The 6818-nt window shown below is 46.4% G+C and overlaps 1 long non-coding RNA gene across 1 annotated transcript; it reads left to right on the top strand.

Annotated features, from left to right (window-relative positions):
- The first annotated feature begins 272 nt into the window (after positions 1–272).
- LOC131511389 (uncharacterized) lies at positions 273–6096 on the top strand. Its single transcript, XR_009261499.1, has 2 exons — positions 273–600; positions 4610–6096. It is a non-coding gene; the product is annotated as an uncharacterized LOC131511389 (long non-coding RNA).
- The last annotated feature ends 722 nt before the right edge of the window (positions 6097–6818 follow it).

Here is a 6818-nt window from a genome sequence, read left to right as displayed (position 1 = left end):
CAGAGACTCCAAATTAACACCTTTCATGCCAGATGGTGACTGGGTCTCCACTGGCTCCACTAAGCTCAGAACCAAAATGGTTTTGAAAAGACTTGAAGTGAGCACCCTTCTCCTTTAATTAAGTGCGAAATCTCCGTATCTGTTTCAGCCTTTGAAAAGTGAAACCCAGGAAGGCAGCTTCCCCAGGCAGAGAGGAGAGGTGTGCAGAATTAATATTCCATCTCGATTTTTCCTGTGTAATTTAATAAGTTGACTAAGCTTATCAGGGGGACCCGGGCTGCATTTAGCCACTGGGTGAGCCAGACTCCTGCCGCCTCACTTTCCCAGTCAACAAAGCTCACATTAGAGCGGTTGACTGGTCAGGCGAGGTGAGTCAGGGTTAAGGTGAAGAGCTGGGACCAGGCTCACCTTGCTCAGTCGCATGTTACCATTTGGCAACCCGTCCCTCCTCCCTCAAACATGCTAGCCGGATCCTTGATCCTCACGGAATCCTGGGTGCAGCCTGAACCACACCTGTCCTCCCAGGCGTTGTCCCTCCGGTCCCAGATGGGCCCACTGCCTTCCGCCACCCCAGCCTCAGGTGAGACTGATCGGAGCAAGGTATGGGCTTGCTACGTATTAAAAAACAAACAAAAAAAGAACTACTTGGGGACTGCCCCAGCCCTGTACCTCCAGGAAGAAAGACAATTGCCTGGCCTAGCTGAGACTTGACCTCCAGCGGGCCCTGCTCCCCACCCTCCCTCCCACCCCCTTTCTCTCCCTCTTCTGCAGGGCTGGAGGGCAACCCCAGGGCTGCTTCTGTCTGGAGTTTCTCTCTCCTTCAAGGAATCTGATTCACAAAAGTAAAATTCTCACAGAAAACTCCAGAATCCCTAGAAAGAAATCCTTGGAACCCAGTGTGGGAAATATTACTCCCTCTGGGTATTTGTCTCTTTTTGAACACCTTCTGAGCGTCTGCTCATCTCCACAAGAAGTACATGGAGGTGGGAAGGGGGGAGATACCAATATAGCATGTTCTCCCCGTAATACTAGAACTCTAGAGCTAGAAGAGATTTCAGAGATCAACTAATGCAACCCCTCTTTTTTACAGGATAGTCTGAGGTTCACGGAGGAAAACTGGTCTGTCCAGTGAGTTCTAATAACTAAGGCAGGGCCGGGGGGTATTTAGTTCTGGATGCCCCAGTAGGGTAGTCTATCACGTTCCAGGGGTTTAAAGCAGGGGCTCTGGACTTGGATGGACCTGAGTTCAAAGTCTGGCTCAGCTTGAGATTTGGCAAGTATTTAAAGCTTCTGTTGGCCTCAGTTTCATCATTTGTAGAATGGGGATAATAGTGATCACCTCACAGAATCAATACATGAGATAATGTGTGTCAGTGTCTGACACGCATTACATTAGCACATAAGCTCCCTGAAGGCAAGGGCTTAGTTTCACCTACTGCTGTAACCTCAGAGCCTAGAACATGCCCTGCCCAGAGCAGCAGTCAATAAATACCTATTGAGTGGATGAATGCAGCATATGGTTCTTACATTATTGCCCAGAGTATTTTCTTATGCAGCTTCAATCCCCGTTTCTTCTCTTCTCCTGGACACCTTTCTCTGCCTACTCCTTGTAGCAGTGTGGATTGTACATGAACATTCCTGCACACACACCCACACCTGCACGTCCCTGTGCCGCTCTGCTGCTGTCTGTCCTGTGTCTCTTCTCACCTGTAGGGGGAGAAGGGAACCATGAGGCTGAATCCAATCCTTACTTTCCTACCCAACACCCCCCGCCCCACCCCCACCACTGCCATCCCATTGGGTGATCACATTCTTGCCCCTATGTACCTGAAATCCTGCCCCCCCCCCCCATAATAACCTTGGTGTCGCCTAGCAAGCCAGGGGTGGTTTAAAAAAAAAATCACCACCAGTTTTTGCTTTCCAAGGAGGGCTGCCCACTTATTTTTGTTTTGTCTGATTCAAAACTGACTGACCCAATTACCCTCTGCTCTGACAAATAGGGACCCTCACCAAAGAAGGAAACAGAGCCAGAGTGAGAAGAGAGCAGGTTGGAGGCTTTCTGGAGACTTCTACGGTTCCCATTAGAGCACAGACAGCTGGACAGTTCTCTCCTGGGTTCAGGCCTGGAGTTTCAGGAAAACACAAAGACTCAGAGACGTGCCTTCATTTGAGTCATTTGGGTGGAGTTGCTGTTTTTATCTGTGTTATCTTCCCCATTTCCCTCTGCTTCCGAGCTGGAAGCAGTGAGCAGAGAGTGGGAATACCTATCTGCTTTCTCCTGCCTTTGGAGTCTAGGACACTGAGGCAAGATACAGAGAAAATGCTACAGTTCCTCTCAAATCCTGCTTTGTCCCCTTTCCACCCCCTGCCCCTGCCCCCTGCATTTAGGGATTTCATTCATTTTGAATTAGTGATCATCTTGAGGAGGAAAATGCAGGAAACTGATAGATTATAATACAGTGTAAATAACTCAACCCTGCAAATTAACATAGGCCCACAAGCCTGGACCTGAAAGAAGCAGACCACAAGCATGGAAGAATGTGTCTAATAGTAGCAAATAACCATAACAACAAATAAGGTCTATGGTCTGCCAGGGACTGGATTGGTGTGACCAAAAGACAAATGGTAAAGTCTGTAGGGGTTGGGTGTTTGTGCGCTCCCTTGATGTGTATGACCAAAGAACAGATTCCGTTTGCTTTCACCTTCTTTTTAATAACTGAACAAGGGTCTCTGTTTATTAAATTAATGGAAATGTTGGCTCTGTGCAGGTAAGTAGTTTCCATCCTTTTGAGGTTGGCCTCCCCCTGCTTGAACTTAGATCTTACTAGGCACAGTGCCTGATGCCAGTAAGTGTCCCGTACCCCTGCCACTGCCCACCAGCCAAGCAGAGAGGCCAGGCAGGGTGGTCCACCCAGTGGGGCTCCAGTGGGCTAAAGCAGGGGGCAAGGAACAACTCTTACCACAATTATGGGCGCTGGATGTACCTACCCCATTGAGAATGCGCCATGCACATCAAGTTCAACAAACTGATGCAGAGGTCTATTATGAACTAAATTCCATGCCCTGCCCACCCCTAATTTGTAGGTTGAAATCCAATCCCTAATATGATGGTATCAGGAGGTGGGGCATTTGGAAGGTGAATGGGTCATGAGGATGGAGCCCTCATGAATGGGATTAGTGCCCTCAGAAAAAAGACCTTGGAGAGCTCTCTCACCCCTCTGCCACATGAAGACACAGGGAGAAGACAGCCATCTTCAAAACAGGAAATGGGACCTCACCAGACACTGAATCAGCTAGTCCTTTGGTTTTGGATTTCCCAGCCTCCAGAACTGTGAGAAGTAACGGTTGCTTAAGCTACCTAGTCTATGGTGGTGTTGTTAGAGCAGCTCCAATGGACTAAGACAGAGTCTCAGAGCATTACAGGAGCGAGAAAGAGTCTGAGGTGGTCGTGAGGGCTGGAGTGCATAGCAGGGAGTCACAGAGCTGGGGAGGTTCTCACCTAGCCTGGGACTTAACCCCAAGAAGCTTGCTTCTGCTTGGGCCACAGGAGCCACATAAAAACCCTGCTTGCTCATTAGTTCAGTGTCTACAGCTCGGTTCTGCCCCAGACATTGGTTCCCACTTGGTCCTGTTAGATATGAGCCCATCAGCCCACTCAAATGAGGGACGCGGAAACTCAGCACAGTGAAGCGAGGCTTTAATCAATGTCTTGCAAGAGCAGGTGTCTGATGGACAAGCACACTCAGGACAGTTATAGCAGATAATTTATCTCCTACCATGAAAGTCCCTCCCCTGGTTCCTCATTGGCTGAGAACTACAGAGGTTACAGCCGTACCTGGAAGCCGTCTATGCCCATATAAGGCAAAAAGTAGTTTGATTGGAACAAGTGTACATTCCCTGAGGTGACCCAGGGATTTTCAGTCCCTCCTCCCTTTGTTCTTTTGCATACGCTCATTGCAAATCCTGCAAAAATAAGCCCACGAAATGGAGAGGGTAAGAAGAACCAGGAAGTGAAGTGTCTAAAGGTTGGGGGCTCCATTTTGGTTGGGGGGGGGAGTTGTACATTCTTCCAATAGGTTGTAAACCTACTGTTAACTAGACAGCACGGCTTCTATTTGGTATTTCTGAAAATGAATCATCTCCCTTACTTCTCACAGTCCCAGGCTGTCTCTCAGTTCAGCTTTCCAGGCTTGCCGTACCTGGGACTTGGCAGCCTGGTTCCATTTCTGCTTCATGACTGTCTTGGAAATCCCATAACCTCAGTCACCAACAATTACCCTCTAAGCACCAAAATCTACCTCAGACCCTACATCCAACTCAAGTGTCTGGGATGCCACAACATGCCAGACTCCTAGTGGGGGTAGGGAGGGGGCTTGTGGGGAAGGAGTGGATCAAGATGGGCAAGGAGGAGAATGGTTTGGGTGAATATTAGGAAGAGAGTTAAAAATACACTCCTGTGCCATGTGGCATGAGTGGGTTGGGTTCTTTAAAGGGCTACTGGAGTGAGATTGAAACATTAAATTGATTTCCAACACCCTTTGGCATAAGCAGAGAGTCCCTGCTGTGAACCCCAATGATGTGGCCTCCATCTGATTCTTTTGGCTTTTAGGTGTGACCTCCAAGGAATGACAGAAGGGAATGATTTTTGAGCTGAGAAGAATGTATTCAAACTCCATGCAGTGTTGCGAAAGGTCTTTTTTTGTTAGCTCTGTTTTTGCTCTGAGAAGGTTTTTTTTTTTTTTTTCTTTTTACTTCTGGAGGTCTTGATGCTTACAGCAATCACCTGGCTTTTTCTGGTCTGGAAGTCGTATCTGTCTCCTCACCAAGGGCCTTGCTTCCACTTCATAACATCCTCCATTTCAACTCTCCATACTTGTCAGCAGAGGATACACACGTAGGAAACAATCAGATCTATGAACCAAGCTATCAATATTTGCCTTCCTGCCCCGTCATGGGTCATAGGCTCTGACGCAGAAGTGATGCTGTAAGAGTCTGCCTGGTTACCCCACTCACCTCCCCAGAAAGTGCACGCTGGTCACTCATGTTGATCCAAACAGAAAACAGCCCTTTGACGTCACCCCAGCTTTGCCTCCTCTTTCTCCACAAGCCCAACCTTGGAAAATTTCCTATTTGGCTTTAAAAAAAAATGAATGATAACCTGAATGGAAACAGAGATAGCCTATTTATCAGAATTTCATACGATACAAAATGGAATCACTAAAAATAGGGTAAAGGAGTAAGGTTCCAAGTCAACCTTGACAGGAATCGACTTTAACAAGATGACATTTACTAGTGGTCAATGAAAAGTGCCCCCAAAATAGCACAGCTATATAATTTCAGAGTTTGAAAGATAGAACTAACAGAGCTACACATTGACCTGCAAGCTCAGTAGGAGTCAAGGGCACAACGTGACTCTCAAAAAACCTAAAGCAAGTTTAGGCTGCATCATCAGAAATGTCAAGAATAAGAGAAGGAGGTGATGATCCCGTTCTTCTCGGCTCTGCTGGGCCACACCTGACATGTTGTGTTTCCCTTCTGACACTACTCCAGGATGAACACTGACAAAAACTATCTTGTATTAGAGGAGTGGAAACAGGAAGACAAAGAATCTGGAAACTATAACAAGCAAGAACCATGAAAGAACGAAGGAAGTTTAATGCCAGAGAGGAAAAAGATTTAAGGGGGCCTGAAAGCTGTTTTTCAAGTATGTTAACGACTAACCTGTACACAAGAGATAAAGCTTCCCTGTCCCCAACTCTAAGGACAAAGTAGGTCCTCTGAATTGGGGAGCTAAATTTCAGTCTGGCCTGAAGAAGAATTTTCATTCCCAACTGTGAGAATTGTCCAAAGCTAGGATGGTCTGCCGGATGAGGTAATGATTCCCCATTACTTGAGGTATTCAGGCAAAAGCTGGAGGTTCACATATGAGGGATGCTAAAGAGAGAATTGTCGTATTCGTCCGAGGAGTAGTTCTGATCCTTTCAATTCACAGCCACTTTGACTCTAGGGATTGTTATTATAATTTATTATACTGTCCCCTACATGAAAGTATCATATTCCCTTTGTTAATGCAATAGGGCTGATGAATTTCGGAAAGGTTTCCCAGTTCTTTTCAGACTCAGTTTTAAAATTTCAGACAAAGAGGGCGCCTGGGTGACTCAGTGGGTTAAGTGTCCAACTTTCGCTTGGGTCATGATCTCACGGTTCATGGGTTCGAGCCCAGCCATTGGTCTCTGTGCTGACAGCTCAGAGCCTGGACCCTGCTTTGGATTCTGTGTCTCCCTCTCTCTCTGTCCCTCCCCCACTCACACTCTGTCTCTCTCCCTCTCTCTCTCTCTCTCTCAAAAATAAGTAAACATTAAAACATTTTTTAATAAAAAAATTAAAAAAATAAAATTTCAGATAAAGAGCACAGACTCTGGAGACGACTGCCTGGGTTCAAATCTGGCTCTGTTACTTATTAGCTGTGTGACCTTGGACAAGTCACTTAACTTCTCTGGGCCTCAATTTCATCATCTATGAAATAGGGATAATAATAGTACCTGCCCCAGAGGGACATGACGGGGATTAAATAAAGTAGTATTTGAAAAGCACTCAGAACACTGCCGGCATATAGTAAGGACTGTGTTTGTTTAAAAAAATAATGTAAAATGGCTGAAAACAAAGAACAGGAATGGTCTCAAATTTAACAAACGGTTCGCGGATGTCTTCCTCCTTTACCGACCATCACTAGCAGCTCTAGCTGTAAAATAGCCCAGAGCCCAGAGGTGGCAAAAAAAAAAAAAAAAAAAAGAATAGAAAAATCAGTCTCCCTAAGC

Source organism: Neofelis nebulosa, chromosome 5, assembly GCF_028018385.1.
Source record: "Neofelis nebulosa isolate mNeoNeb1 chromosome 5, mNeoNeb1.pri, whole genome shotgun sequence".
Taxonomy (NCBI): domain Eukaryota; kingdom Metazoa; phylum Chordata; class Mammalia; order Carnivora; family Felidae; genus Neofelis; species Neofelis nebulosa.
Note: the sequence above shows the minus strand (reverse complement) of the source record. Positions and strands in the feature narration are given on the sequence as shown.